Source organism: Schistocerca nitens, chromosome 12, assembly GCF_023898315.1.
Source record: "Schistocerca nitens isolate TAMUIC-IGC-003100 chromosome 12, iqSchNite1.1, whole genome shotgun sequence".
Taxonomy (NCBI): Eukaryota; Metazoa; Arthropoda; class Insecta; order Orthoptera; family Acrididae; genus Schistocerca; species Schistocerca nitens.
Window position 1 is genome coordinate 85211297 of NC_064625.1, and position 16921 is coordinate 85228217.

Sequence of the window (16921 nt, forward strand, 5' to 3'; positions counted from 1 at the left end):
CAAACATCTCTCTCGTCATGATGGCCTCATTCTCAACGAACAGCTGCAGCTGCGAAATAAAAACTTTTTCGACTGTATAAAGCCATTGCTTGATCTTTGATTCATATTACCTCATGCAGTTTACCGAAATGTTGTTTTCCTGTTACATCTTCGCCGTTTTCTTGTATGTCATAACTGACGTTTTTTTACGTCCCAAAATGTATCTCTGTTTAAAGCAGATAAATATGTAACTTCATCCTATTATTATTAGTGCTTATGTTATGCCTGAGTCAGCTGCATCACAATTTCATGTGTGTAATTTTGAATGTACAGTAGCCTAGTTGTTTCTGCGGCTACTAGATGGCGCTCGTAGCAACACCATGTTTACTTGCCCACACTTTCTAACGTGGGCACCTCAGTCTTGTTGCAACCCTTGTTCACAGTACGAGCAGCCCTTAGCGACTCGCCATCTCACTTACAACTATTCATGACGTCGCCTTTCCGGCTTAGATCTTTTTTAATATGTGACTTGTAAGTACTGCTTCTTTTTCCAGTCAGTACAAACTTTAATTTTGTTAATGTATTATATACCTAATATGTTTTAGAACAGTCAGTCTCATTCTGAAGACGACGCTCGTAGTAGCGTCGAAACCTGGTCAATTTTGACTTAATATTTGTGACCGAGGGCTTATTTGTTCTAATATGACTTTAATTATTAAATATAAATAAACAAAATCGGTGAATTTGGCGCCAAGGTTGCGGTACTTGCCGTCACGTATGTTTCCCAGGCTGACGCTTGTTGCTACGGTCCAGCGCCGAGCCCCACCCCACCACGCGCGACATATGGCCGCTTCTCATCTAGCCAGCCAGCGTGGGAAATGCTCTCCGACTCATGGCCGGCTACGGACTACAGCACTTCCTAACTATCGTGAATGCATCAATAAGAGACAATAATTTATTAATACTGGTAAAAATGTCTGCCTCACGTAAGAGGCACCTTACAAGCTCACGTGACGAGGTAGACGATGACGGTTTTTAAGCTATTCCCTCTCTTACGGTATATTGATAATTTTTACTTATGGGCCGCCTAAAAGCAACTGAATAAAACACAATTTTTGTGCCATACGCGTTTCGCCTATATTTTCTGCAAGGCATCATCAGTGGCCTGGAACATGTACATATGTTAGCTATTTAATTTACATTTTTGTCACTGTGCCTATAGGTTATAAACAGTTCTGGTGGTTGGTATTTCCTATTAAGTAGTAATGTTTTGAACTGTATTTACAGGTTGCGTGGACAATTTCTTACATATGACGCTCCTGTTGCATTTTTGGTGTTGTTCTTCTTCTTATGAATGCCAATTTGTGGTTTTTTCCCATTCCACAGCACTATGAACTGAACGCTTGTTTCAATGCAATGTTTTGGTTTCTGTTGTCGACTGTCAAATGTTTTTGCCAAAGATCGAATGTTATTGCCAAACTTTCGAGTGTAATTATTGAAGTATCTGTGTTCTGTTCGCGTATGCATTTGTGAGTGCGTTTGTGTGTGTGTGTGTGTGTCTGTGTTTTGGTGTAATATAATTTTTTTTGTGCTGTGTGTGTGTGTGTGTGTGTGTCGAGATGGTGTGGGGAAGAGTTTTTTGTTTTATGTTATCATTTCCTTTATTAAGTGTATTAGGGAGCCTGTGTTGATGTGTGTCTGTTCATTTATCACATGTTTGTTTTCTGCTATGGCTTTCTGGATGTGGAAGTTTTCTTGCGTTTGTAAAAGATGTTTGCCATGGTTGCTTATTCTCATTATTTTCATTTCTTGTTCCATGTTTGTAGGATGATGGTTACGGTGTTTTAAATGCTCTGCGAATGTGGAATGGTTTGTTTCATACTTCCAACATTTGATATGTTCTTTGTATCTTGTTTCAAAATTCCTGCATGTCATGCCTATGTATACTGCATCACAACTTTGACACTCAAGTTTATATATTCCTGATTGTTGGAATTTGTCCCTCTTGGTAGCTGGCTGGCTTAGGTGTGATTGAAGGGTTTGCCCAGGCTTATATGCTATTTTGAAGCCCTGTCTCTTTAGGATGTTTGCAACTCTGTGTGTTAGTTTATGCGTGTAGGTCATGGTGTACCATCTGGTTCTTTTCTGTGTGGTGTTGTCATTGTGTGTGTTTGTAGAGTGTGTTTGTAAGTTTTCAGCTTGTGAGTTCTTTTCTATTCTGGAAATGTTGTGTTTGTTTGGTGTTTGTGTTTTTATTTTTTGATTGAGCCTGTGTACCACATGTGTGTCATACCCGTTGTTCCTAGCTATTTGTATGATTGTACTCATTTCTTGTTCATAGTTTCTCTTGCTGAGTGGGATTCTCTCTCTCTCTCTCTCTCTCTCTTTCCATGTCAAAGCATTCCTACTGCTTTGATGTCGGTGAACATATTTAATGAGGCTGGGAAAGGTTGCGCGTGGCGAGGATGGATGTCAAGGGGGGATACGGGGGTGGGGGGAGTTTTTCGGGCTGTGGGATGGGACTTCTGGAGGAGAATTCGGTAGGAATGGTGGGGGAGGGGGGCGGGTGAGAGGAAGCAGCGAGGCCGGAGCTAGGCAGCGAAAGGCGGACGTGCCCCCGAACTGTATATAATTAAGATCTCACGAGATAAGGCGCCCGGCCGCGAGGTAGCCGCAGAAACAGACAGGACAGGGTGGGGGGCGGGGCAGGGGGGCTTAATTAAAGCGAAAAGTCGGCCCCGCATCCGGCATGAAGGCCCGCGACGCGACGCGCCCAGTAAATCTGTCACTGAGATTCGGCAGATTATTAACCGTCTCGCTTCCTGTTCTGCTGTGCTCGCTTTTTTTCCTTCCATTTTTTTGTGTCTTCCCTCAGTTCCTTGCCAGTGCGGTCCCTTCATTTAATTTATTTGGCCCTCAGACATTCCTCGTGCCCTCCGGCCGTACCCCAGTTCAGGCGATAACACAGCGCCACACATTTCGGGGTCGTGTGGTCCCAGCTACGGCTCCATCAGCGTGAAACGACCGCTAACGACTGGCTCTATGGCAGTTACCTCTGACCAGACAACAGCTAAACTGTCTCTTTACTAACGTAGATTTTCCCGGCGTGTCAAATACTGATGATTTTCACGGGTTTGCAGCCGGGTTCCATCGTCCTGACGACAACACGATATTTCGGCGGACCATCTGGCCGCCATCTTCAGGTGAGATTGAGTGCACAATCACGCCGGAACTGAAGAGACCTCCGATTTTTTTTTCCTTTATTGTAATTTTAAGCACCGCATACAGGCGGGCTGTCAGCAGCATATTACGCCGCTCTTCAGCCTTAAGCGGTACAATCATATGACAAATAGGTGACACAGACAATACAATGAAAATGGCGGGCAAAAAAGGTAGAGACAAAAAACAATAAACATGAAGCCGTTCACGCTGGACGATAAAAGCACGAACACTTGTTGACACGGCGCACAGAACACGGAGGACGGCGACGGCACATGTGAACAGTGGAGGTGTAACTGCGAAAGAACGCTAGACACAAAACGAAGGCACACACACGAGACACTGATGGCGATGATCTCCGGCGCGCGAATGTTCACTGTGCGTGTGCGAGTCCGGGGACCTGCCAAGAGAGGAGGAGGAGGAAGGGGAGTGGGAGAGCGAGAGGGGAGAGCAGAGATGCCACGGGCAGGGGTGAGAGGGGGAGGGAGGAAGGGGGAGGGGAAGCCCGGGGGAAGAGGGGTGGATGGAGGGGACGGGGGAAAAGGAAAGAGAAGGGAAGGGAAGAGAAGGGAAGGGAGGGAGGGTGCTTAAAGGAAAGGACACCGGAAGTAGGGGGTGGGGCAGCGTCAAAGTTGATAGGAGGGGTAGATGGAGAGGAGGAGGACATCATCAGGGAGGGGGAGCTGGCGGAAGCTACCTTGGGAGAGGGTAAGGAGGGTGGAGAGATGGAGACCGGGTGGGACGAGGGAATACAGGCGCGGCAGCGGGCGGGGGCGGGAGAGGATCGGGGAGACCAGTGGGTGAGGAGGATCGACTTTACGGGAGGTGTACAGGATCCGTATCCTTTCAAGGAAAAGGAGGAGGTGGGGGAAGGGGATGAGATCGTACAGGATCCGCGTGGGGGAGGGGAGACGGATGCGATACGCGAGGCGGAGAGCATGGCGTTCAAGGATTTGGAGGGATTTATAAAAGGTAGGGGGAGCGGAGATCCAGGCTGGATGGGCGTAACAAAGGATAGGGCGGATGAGGGATTTATAGGTGTGGAGGATGGTGGAGGGGTCCAGACCCCACGTACGGCCGGAGAGGAGCTTGAGGAGACTGAGTCGGGAGCGTGCCTTGACTTGGATTGTCCGGAGGTGGGGAGTCCAGGAGAGGCGACGGTCGAGGGTGACGCCAGGTACTTAAGGGTGGGGGTGAGGGCGATAGGACGGCTATAGATGGTGAGATAGAAGAGACCTCCGATTCGGCGGCTCCTTTATACCGCGGGTACTGGCCGTTGCGCGTGCGCGAGCAACGGAAGAGCTGCCCTCTGTGAGGCGAAGAACTGCAGCAGCTCCAGGGGTGAAAACTGTCGAAAGCGAGGAACCGCAAAATTAAAATGCAGCCGGTCGGAAACCAGACCGATGTTGTTTTATCTGTGATAAAATAGGATTCCACGTCCTACTTAAAGGAAAACGTTTATCTCTATTAATAATTGTGGTTGGCAGGAGAGCCAACACCGTGTTACTAGAGGAGGCCGAAATGCACGCGTTTTAGCTCACGCAGGCTGGCATGAGGTCTGGAACATGACAAAGAAATTAGAATTTAGAAAAACGGACGTAGCTGGTGGAATACTTAACTTTAATCCATTAATGATGAACGTCGGTCTTGACGGTACATGATTCACAATATCAATAGCAACTGATAATGGCGCCTTGCTAGGTCGTAGCAAATGACGTACCTGAAGGCTATGCTAAACTATCGTCTCGGCAAATGAGAGCGTATTTTGTCAGTGAACCATCGCTAGCAAAGTCGGCTGTACAACTGGGGCGAGTTCTAGGGAGTCTCTCTAGACTAGACCTGCCGTGTGGCGGCGCTCGGTCTGCAATCACTGATAGTGGCGACACGCGGGTCCGACGTATACTAATGAACCGCGGCCTGTTTAAAGGCTACCACTTAGCAAGTGTGGTGTCTGGCGGTGACACCACAATAATATCATCAGACAAACGTATTTCAATTGATTCTTTCACTACGCAATCTCAGTAACGGGAAGTCGAGGCAATAATTTGCGTCTCATTATACGACATATTGTACCCTTCATTAAGACAGTGTTCAGCAACGGCTGATTTTTCCGGCTGGAGCAGACGTGTATGCCGTTGATGTTCCACACATCGATCTTGAACTGTACGAACAGTCTGTCCAATGTAGGCCTTTCCTCAGTGACAGGGGATCTTGTATACCCCAGGCTTCCTCAGTCTCAAATCATCTCTAACTGATCCAAGAAGGGATCTAATTTATGCCAAAGGCATAAGGACGCTTTTAATATATTTCCTGAGGATTCTTGAAATTTTCGAAGAAATACTTCCCACGAAGGGTAAAAAAGCAACAGATTTGGAAGTGTCAAAAAGAAAAAAATGGTTCAAATGGCTCTGAGCACTATGGGACTTAACATCTATGGTCATCAGTCCCCTAGAATTTAGAACTACTTAAACCTAACTAACCTAAGGACATCTTACAACACCCAGCCATCACGAGGCAGCGAAAATCCCTGACCCCGCCGGGAATCGATCCCGGGAACCCAGGCGTGGGAAGCGAGAACGCTACCGCACGACCACGAGCTGCGGACTTGGAAGTGTCCACCGTTGGTTCTCGTGGGGGTGATCAGAACACCCATTCTGCCTGAAAACAACCTTAAGGTGATCCAACTCCTGTTTCAAGTTATCGGAATCCGAAACAGCATAAGCCCTCTTGACCAGTGTGCGTAGAACTCCCAAGCGTAGATGTTGTGGATGACAACCTGTGGCATGGAAATTGAAATACATTTGTCTGATGATATTATTAATAGGGATAAAGGTTTTCCTTTAACTAAGACGTGGAATCCTATTTTATCACAGATAAAACAACAACAACTGGCTGGTTTCCGACCGGCTGCATTTTAATTTTGCGATTCCTCGCTTTCGACAGTTTTCACCGCTGGCGCTGCTGCAATTCTTCGCCTCAAAGAGGGCAGCTCTTCCGTTGCTCACGCACGCGGTAACGGCCAGTACCCGCGGTATAAGGGAGCCGCCGAATCTGAGGTCTCTTCAGTTCCGGCGTGATTGTGCACTCAATCTCACCTGAAGATGGCGGCCAGATGGTCCGCCGAAATATCGTGTTGTCGTCAGGACGATGGAACCCGGCTGCAAACCCGTGAAAATCATCTGTCTCTTTCCTAGTTCAAGGGGCTAACTTTCGTGTGTCTGCTACGCGGTTTACTGCTTTCGACGTCTTAGCAAGTGGTCATGATCCGGTTAAAAAGAGAAAAAAAGAGGCAGTAAAGGCCTAGGAAACTGAATTAAAATATCAAACTAACTTATATACGTCGTGCAAAGCAAAGCTGGCCCATAAAATACACTCATCGACAAAGGTGCTACTCCGCCCCGATATGTTTATTTTTTTATTATTATTTACACGTCAAGTTCCGTAGGAAAAAATTGAGGAGCAAATCTCCAAGTTCATGGAACGTGTCAGTACATGAAACTACAACATAAAAGTAATAAGAGAGAAAAATAAAATGTTTATGAACCCAAAAAAGTCAGTCCATAAGTTTAAGTAAACGCAATCAACAATACAACAAGAATCAGCTTAAGATTTCAAGGAACTACTCGGCTGAATAGAAGGTGTGACCCACGAGGAAACTCTTCAGCTTCGATTTGAAAGCGCCTGGATTACTGCTAACATTTTTAAATTCTAGTGGTAGCTAATTGAAAATGGATGCAGCAGTAGACTGCACACCTTACTGCACATGAGTTAAGGAAGTCGGAATCAAATGCAGGTTTGATTTCTGCCGAGTATTAACTGAGTGAAAGCTGTTTATTCTTGGGAATAAACTGATATTGTAAACAAGAAATGACAGTAAGTTATGTATATATTGAGTTGCCAATGTCAAAATACCCAAACTCCTGAACAGGGATCGACAAGAGGTAGCAAAGTTCACTAATTTTCGTGTCAAACGATCACTCCCTTGAGATAGCGTTCGAGTAGTAAAAATGGCAGCATTAAGTCTTTGAACAAGCTCCTGACATTGGGCTTTCCACTACAGTTTACTATATACCTCAACACCTAGAAATTTGAACTGCTCAGTTTCCCTAATCATATGCCCATTCTGTGAAATTAAAACGCTATGTTTTGTTGAATTGTGTGTTAGGAACTGTAAAAACTGAGTCTTACTGTGATTTAACGTTAGTTTATTTATTACAAGCCATGAACTTATGTCATGTACTGCAAATTTCGAACCGAGACAATGTTCCACACAACATCCTTTACTACCAAGCTAGTGTCATCAGCATTTTATGATCTGTTATACTCTTCTCCCTGTAAACATAAATCGGCTCGGGGTGAGACATCCCGAGGTCTGCAGTTCAAATACCCGGCCCGTCATCCAGATTTAAGCTCACTGTGGTTTCTGTCAAGCGCTCAAAGCAAATTACATGATGGGGTCTTTGAATGAGAACACCTTGCGGACTGATTCTTTTCTGCAGTGACGTCACTGAAACCCAATCTTCCTTCTCGCGTTCGTCGATCTTAATGGTGGGAACACCGTACAATAGTCTTGTAGCCCCGTGAGTAGAACCTCATTGATATTAGTTAATAGCTGAAGTTTAAGTTGCGACAATGTATCGACAAATAGTGTCTGATGGCAGCTGCCACAGTGCTCAGTTCTCCGTGGCGACAGAAAATCGCTCTAAGGTCTCTGCCGCTTAGGCATTTTGTTACTATTTTTATTTTTTCGAGGTCGTCAGTTTTCTGACTCGTTCGATGTGACCTGTCACTCTTACCTACCCTGAGCCAACCTCTTCATCTCGTAGCAGCACTTGGACTCAGTGTCTCCAATTATTTGGTGGATGTCTTTCCCAATATTTCCACAACTCCCTGTGGTACCATGGCAGCCATTCCCTGATAACTGAACACAGTCCTATCGTACTGTCCCTTTTTCTTGTCATAGTTTTCCAATAAGTTCGTTTCTGCGTCGGCTCTGCAGAGAACCTCCTCATTTCTCATCTAATCAGTCCACCTAATTTTCAATAGCACCACATCTAAAACGCTCTTTGGTTCTTTCTTTTCCTGTTTTCCCACAGTCCATAACTTCCTGCCATACGACGCTGTGCTCCAAATGAACATTCTCAGAGGATTCTCTCTCAAAGTAAGGTCGATATTTGATACTGTCAGGCTTCTCTTGTGCAGAAACGGCCTCTTGTTATATGCTAGTCTGCCTTTTATGTTCTCCTTGCCTCGTACGTCATATGTTATTTTGCTTCTAACGCAGCAGAATGGCTTCACTTCATCTTCTTCTTGGTATGACAGTGTAAAATGTTGCAAGATAATCAGAATTCTGAGGAAAATAAACGTAAGGTACAGGGGAACAAGGGTAAGTTGATCCCATTCATGCCACTTCTCATTACTTTCATCTTTCTCCCGTTTACCTACAATCCACATTCTTTACTCATTCCATGCCCGCATCTCGTGGTCGTGCGGTAGCGTTCTCGCTTCCCACGCCCGGGTTCCCGGGTTCGATTCCCGGCGGGGTCAGGGATTTTCTCTGCCTCGTGATGGCTGGGTGTTGTATGCTGTCCTTAGGTTAGTTAGGTTTAAGTATTTCTAAGTTCTAGGGGACTTATGACCACAGCAGTTGAGTCCCATAGTGCTCAGAGCCATTTTTATTTTTACTCATTCCATGCAACAGGTCCAGTGATTATTTTCTTTTTCGGTTTCACTGAGGTTAGCAACACCATTAGCGAGTCTAGTTACTGACATCCTTTCACCCTGTATTTTAATCCCACTTTTAAACTTTCATTTCCGTCACTGCGGTAGGCGTGAAAGGATTTCAACATTTCGTTCTTAGTCTTCAATTCTACCCTATATGACCCTTGTTTCCCTGTAGCTTACACTTGTTTTCCTCAGAATTTTGAACACCTTGCAGCATTTTATATTGTCTTGCTCTTTTTCTTTGGGCACGAGTCTTCCCTCCATTGATGATGATGATGATGATGATGATGATGATGATGATGATGATGATGATGATGAAGTCCCATACTCCGTGACGGAGGGTAGGGGAACGGTGCGGGAGACCCGCACCGGCGTACTAGGCAAGGTCTTAGTGGAGGTGGTTTGCTATTGCCTTCCTCTGACCGTAATGGGGATGAATGATGATGATGAAGACGACACTACAACACCCAGTCATCTCGAGGCAGGAAAGATCCCTGACCCCGCCGGGAATCGAACCCGGGACCCCGTGCTCGAGAAGCGAGAACGCTACCGCGAGACCACGAGCAGGTGCAATGTAAGAACCGACCTTCTGGCGTATTTGCCTTTCCGAAAGCGACAGCCATCTTACAGATTTTCAAATTTCTTTTCTATTCATATCCTGCACAGGTCGGGGATAAAGAACCAAAATTGACGTACGGTAAGGTTCTCTTTACTGTATGTAGTGGTGCCAAAAACTTTTCTGAATTTTAGTTAGTGACGAAATTATGTTACTACTTTCGAAACAAACAATATTTTTGGGAAAATGAAAGCTTTTTATGTTCGTCACGTTTTATCTCGAAAAATTCTGAACCAACTGAAATAGATTTTGTATCTCATAGGTCACCAAAGTACCTCGCTCTGTAAAATAGCGTTATCACATTGCATTTGCTATAAGCTACGGAAAACGCCAGTATTTTGCAATTTCGTCAATACGTTGTTTGTAACAAGTACGAAGTTGAACGTCTGTACCTCTTACAAAAATCCTGTAAAAATTCTCAAACTAGCATGCAGTACCTTCAAGAATACTAAAAGGTATTCTTAATTTTAATTATGGTCGGAGTTACGTTGTTTGTTTCTTGTAATTGGCCAAATTTTCACATCAGTCAGAGCTTCCTACCTGAGACCTGGCAAGAAGATTGCTCTGTATGCAGAAGTGGCGACGCAGTGGGAGCCGGCAGTACAAGTACTGTACAGCTGCCACTGGTATATTGCCAGCGGAAGGAGCCGTCCCGCTCGCTATCGAGGGCCAAAATTTTTAAATTGGTCTACAACAAAATCCCATCGGCTGCCATCAGGGTTGCATCGTGTTGTGTGTAAAACAATATCCGACGACAAATCTTGCCGTCAATGTCTCCAGGAGAGGAATACAGGCTTCCAGAAAGTCAGTGAAGTACCGTCTGTGCTGGAGCTCGGCGGTCGAGCCTGCCCATCTGGCGGAAGGAGGGAGACGCGGGATGTTGCTCAGGGAGCTTATAATTAGTCCGCTTTTGATCTCTCGGCACGGCGAGTTAATCAGCGCAGCGCCAACGAAAGCCTGTGCGGCTGTTCATTAGGCGCTTCTTTTGGAAACCGCCTCCGCCTCCCCCGCTGCGCCTGAGGACGCACTTGCCAGAAAACAATTAGGCCCGAATGACAGAAGGAGCGCCGTGTACGCTGTGCCACAGCCCTCGTCATGGGAGGAGATCCATGTGTGAACACTTTATGAAGGTTCATTATTGCTCCATGGGCAACACGCTTTTGATGAGGTCACCACTCTCCGTTCTTTATACAGGGTGGAAAATATGTTATGTGGATATGTGTCCGGAAACGCTTACTTTCCATGTTAGAGCTCATTTTATTACTTCTCTTCAAATCACATTAATCATGGAATGTAAACACACAGCAACAGAACGTACCAGCGTGACTTCAAACACTTTGTTACAGGAAATGTTCAAAATGTCCTCAGTTAGCGAGGATACATGTATCCACCCTCCGTCGCACGGAATCCCTGAAGCGCTGGTGCAGCCCTGGAGAATGGCGTATTGTATCACAGCCGTCCACAATACGAGCACGAAGAGTCTCTACATTTGGTACCGACGTTGCGTAGACAAGAGCTTTCAAATGCCCCCATAAATGAAAGTCAAGAGGGTTGAGGTCAGGAGAGCGTGGAGGCCATGGAATTGGTCCGCCTCTACCAATCCATCGGTCACCGAATCTGTTGTTGAGAAGCGTACGAACACTTCGATTGAAATGTGCAGAGCTCCATCGCGCATGACCCACATGTTGTGTCGTACTTGTAAAGGCACATGTTCTAGCAGCACAGGTAGAGTATCCCGTATGAAATCATGATAACGTGCTCCATTGAGCATAGGTGGAAGAACATACCGACAAAACTAAAATGAGCTCTAAGATGGAAATTAAGCGTTTCCGGACACATGTCCACATAACATCTTTTCTTTATTTGTGTGTGAGGAATGTTTCCTGAAAGTTTGGCCGTACCTTTTCGTAACACCCTGTATACGTTGAGGTCACAAGAGTCATATACAGTTAGCGGTAGTATCGTATACCACAAGGTATAAGAGTGCAGTGTGCTGGTGGAGCTGTCATTTTTATTCGGGTGATTCATGTGAGGAGGTGTCTGACGTCATTATGGCCGCACGACGGGAATTAATAGACTTTGAACGCGGAATTGTTGTTGGAGACACACGTGGGACAGTCCATTTCGGAAATCGTTAGGGAAGTCACTATTCCTAGATGCACAGTGTCAAGAGTGTGCCGAGAAAAATTTCAGACATTACCTCTCACCATGGACAATGTGGTGGTTGAAGGCCGTCACTTAACGACCCAAAGCAGCGACGTACGTGTAGAGTTGTCGGTGCTAACAGACAAGCAACACTACGTGAAGTAACCGCAGAAATCAAGTTAGGGAGTACGGAGAGCGTAACCGTTAAGGCAGTGTGCCCAGATTTATCATTACTGGGCTATGGCAGCAGGACCTTTGCTAACAAGACGAAATAGCCTGCAGCGCCTCTCCTGGGCTCGTCACCATATCCGTTGGACCCTTGACAGCTGAAAACCGTGGTGTGGTCAGATGAGTCTCGATTTCAGTTGGTAAGAGCTGATGGTAGGGTTAGAGTGTGGCGCGCTCGGACCCCACCAAGCCATGAGCCCAAGTTGCCAAAAAGGCACCGTTCAAGATAGTGGTGGCTCCATCATAATGTGGGCTCTGTTTATGTGGAATGAAGTTGGTCCTCTGGTCCAATTCAACCGATCAAAATGGTTCAAATGGCTCTCAGCACTATGGGACTTAACTTCTGAGGTCATCAGTCCCCTATAACTTAGAACTACTTAAACCTAGCTAACCTAAGGACAACACACATATCCATGCCCGGGGCAGGATTCGAACCAGCGACCGCAGCGGTCGCGCGGTTCCAGACTGAAGCGCCTAGAACCGCTCGGCTACTCCGGCCGGCTTCAACCTATCATTGACCGGAAATGGTTACGTTCTGGAGATCATTTGCAGCAATTCATGGACATCATGTTCCCGAAGAAGTATGAAATTTTTATGGATGACAGTGCACCACGTCACCGGGCCACAATTGCTCGCGATTGGTTTGAAGAACATTCTGGACAGTTTGAGCAAAGTTTTGGCCACCCAGGTCGTCCTATTACAATCTCACCGAACATCTATGGGACATAATCGACAGGTCAGTTCTTGCACAAAATCCTGCACCGGCAACACTTTCGCTATTATAGACGGCTGTAAAGGCAGCATGGCTCAATATTTCTGCGTGGGATTGCCACGACGACTTGCTGCACTATGCCGGGAATAGGAGGTCCGACTTATATAAAGTGGTATCCCATGACTTTTGTCACCGCAGTGTAGGTAACATTCGTTCAAAAAAGAAATGAGGCGCAGGCTCTAAAATAAAAACCGCTGTATTGGTCGACATATCATTGGCTGCGGAAGAGGTCGCTGTATTGGTCGACATATCATTGGCTGCGGAAGAGGTCCCTGTAAGTGCGCTGTGGTCCGAAACTCGCCGCCATTGCTTGAGAGATACATTCGAGGAGGGAATGATTTCCTGTCAGAAGTGGCAGCTGAAGACGAACCATGGTGTCATCACCTATAACCCAAGCAAAACGACAGAGTCCCGCAGTGGAAGAGTGTTGGTTCGCGATCAACTTAAAAATCCAAGGCTGTTCACATAAGTTAAAAAATGTTCAGATGTGTGTGAAATGTTATGGGACCTAACTGCTAAGGTCATCAGTCCCTAAGCTTACACACAACTTAAATCATCCTAAGGACAAACATACACACCCATGCCCGAGGGAGGACTCCAACCTCTGCCGGGACCAGCCGCACAGTCCATGACTGCAGCTTCTTAGACCCCTCGGCTCACATAAGTTACGGAAACGTTATCACCCACCATACTGCCCGTGTTTGTCTCCCTGCAATCGGCTGAAGAAGGCTCTGAGAGGCTAACGGTTCACTTCGGACGCAAAGATGGAACAGTGCTTTCGGAGTTGGTTCAAAAATCAGCCCCAGGAATTTCACGGGATGACAGTTCACCGCTTGTTTCACACTGGAACAAGTGTCTCAAGAGTGCTGGTGAAGTCTTCTGAAATAGAGCTACAACGGAGAAATAACGCAGCCAAGGGCTTGTAAATAAACATTGACCTAGGTTTAGACACCTCTAACGATGTCTTCATCGGAATTAAATTTTAGATGCCATAAAGCTACATTGCGAGGAAGCAGTAGTCAGAGTTTAGAGCAGACATGCTCAAGTCAAAAATTAAAAACGTTCTTGCTTTTGGTACGTATACCTTCCAAGGAACGACATCAGACCTTCTTAGTTTTTTGACTTGGGTATGTCAGCTCTCAAACTTTTTACTATTGCTCTTTCGTAATTTAACTTTACGGCTTTTAGAATTTCATTCTGATGAAGATATCCATAAAGGTGTCGAAACCTAGGTCAGTGTACTAAATAATTATTTGCAACCGGTTGGCTGTGTTACTTCTCCGTTGAAGGTTAAACACGGTTGCTGAAAGATAGACATGTTCAAAACTGTACAGGTCTTTCTTTAGAGGCCCTAGTCACATATAGGGTGTAACAAAACGACACCAGCAAATTTATGTGGGCTTTAGAGGATGTCTTGAGGAAAGAAATACAGACACCAGCCCATGTCTGGAAACATCCACCAATGACGGCACAGAGCGTCGAAGTCATAGGGATCGACGCACTTGCCGCTAAGCTACACATTTGGCAGCAAACACTGACGGACGAAAAACTGAACTTGTCGCTATGGGTAAGAGGGCTTCCAGGTGAGACGGCAGCGAACACGTCCACACCTGTCCTAGCAACTATGTCGTACTGAGCCGGCCGCGGTGGCCGAGCGGTCCTAGGCGCTTCAGTCCGGAACCGCGCGACTGCTACGGTCGCAGGTTCGACTCCTGCCTCAGGCATGGATGTGTGTGATGTCCTTAGGTTAGTTAGGCTTAAGTAGTTCTAGGTGACTGATGATTTCAGATGTTAAGTCCCATAGTGCTCAGAGCCATTTGAACCATCTGTCGTACTGAGATAACACGTGCAAACAGTGCAAATATCGATATTATTGTTATTTACTGTCTTTTGAAGCTATTCCTTAGTAACGCCAGCATTCTCGCTTCTTTCGTACCGAGGCAACGTTCGGACGCGCCGGCGCCCACACAGCCGCGAGCTACGTAGCTGCGGTGAGGCGACCCGGGAACGCCGCCTGTCGTACGGGACTTTGTACTGTTGCGAGTTTCCCCAAATGAAAGACTGCGCGCCTAGCAAGTGACCCGCCGAGGGCGGCCACAGCTGCGTCCCATTGTGCTGTCCGCATCGTGGCGACGTTTATACCGCCGCCAGCGGAGAGAGAGGGACGGGTAGAGAAGAGGGCGCGATTTATGCCGTGCGCCCCGCGGCAAGACGGACGTGGGAAGCGGCGGCAGTATTTCGCCGGCTATTAAAAACACCTCAGCTCACCTCACGGCACCTGGCCACCGGCTGATTGATGGCGCCTGCGCCGGGGAAGAGACCGCGGTATTCCCGGCACAGCGCACCTGCCGTCGTTTCGCGTCCCAACGCGTCCCTCATCCTCAGGCAGCGGCGGTGTGTGCCGAAAAAGTGGGCGGGGTGCCGCGTCTGTAGGCTGAATTATGTCGTGCGGCTGTTGGGTTTCGGCCAGTGGCGTACGAGACATACTCAGAAAGCAAATGTACTGAGCCGACAGCACTGCGTTCAAGGACAAGGTGTTGGCAGTAGAACGTACGCACTTTTGTCTCAGGTCTCAGACGGCTGACGATTCTTGTTGTAGTGGCGTTTTGAAATAAGCGCCTCTATTGCGAAGTCCACCAGCTGCGCCGTGAGAAGTATAATCCTGTTTGTATCGGGTTGCCGGCCAGTGTGGCCACGCGGTTCTAGGCGCTTCAGTCTGGAACCGCGCGACTGCTACGGTCGCAGGTTCGAATCCTGCCTCGGGCATGTGTGATGTCCTTAGGTTGGTTAGGTTTAAGTAGTTATTCGGAGCCTACGTCAGTACAGGCATGCTCTTCAAAGTCAGTTATGAGTCACTGACCCTTCCCCCAGAAAGGGGAGGTCTTGGTGTAGTCCATGTCCACGACAGAGCTGTGGCCCTGTATGTCAGCTCACACATCAAGCTGTGGCGCCACCACCCGGAAAGTTTGACAGGTTTGCTGTTGGGGTCCTTAGCTCCACCCTCCCTTATGCCCCCACTGACGACGCAAGACATACCCCCACCCTTCTACTACTTCGGGAACTAAAACATTGAACACAGCTATGTCCGTATCGCAGTACCACCGACGAAACAGGCGTCGGCGCGGGATGTATATCATGTCCTACAGCAGAGGCGCCCACCAAACATCGTGGAGACCAAAAGCCCTCAGGTTAATTGGAAGGTGGTGTGGAAGACTATTCACACGGTTCCACTGGACACTGCCGTCCGCTCCACATGGTACATCACAGTCAATGGTAAACAGATCACCCGATCACGACTCCACAAGATAAACATGGCGGAATCGCCTCTCTGCGTAGACTGCGAGATACCAGACACGGACGAACACCGTCTCACACGTGGCGCGGCAGCAGACGTATGGCGCTTGGTGCGACAAATTTTGTCGTATTTTCTACGAGTGACTCCGGAACACATTACACCTCGGTTTCTACTATTTCCGGATCAACAGTATTTCCCGCGTGCCAAGACCAACGCTGTCAGGTGGATCCGTGCGTATGAGGTACACTACTTATTTCACGATGGACCTAAAGATGTATTCGACTTTTGGAACTACCTACAAGAACGTCATTGCAAGATCGTACGGAACCCAAAATACAGACAGTATTTTTCTAATTACTTAGGGAGTGCCCTACGCGACCCTCCACGCAGCTGGATCATCAACAGGTAGGAGAAGACACCCATTGAGTGAGCTGACAAGACTAAGTTCGATTCATGGTGGAATAACATGATATACGTGAAGACGTACCTGGATTATGAAGCGTAAGGAGAGTAGCGACACACCCTTCTGCATCCTGTATGAAGCACTTTCTTTTTCGTTTTCTCCATATACATTACCTCGGTATATGAACGTGCCGAGATATTGTTTTCTTTTTCTCAGAGCACGATGCGGTGCTAGATACATTTATTTTTGTTGTGGTATAAAGTAAAACCACATTAAGAATGTATTAAAACACTAAATAAAAATAAATAAATAAATAATAATAATTCCCACAAAAGATTTCCCCTTCCCATCCCTGATTCCTTGACGGACGAGGGGGACACTGTGACCAGGCCTCGGGTTACGACCCCTGATCGCTCTGCCTTCCCCGCCCTCCCTCACCTTCTATTAAAAAAAAAAGTAGTTCTAAGTTCTAGGGGACTGATGACCTCAGATGTTAAGTCTCATAGTGCTCAGAGCCATTTGAACCATTTTTTTTTGTAT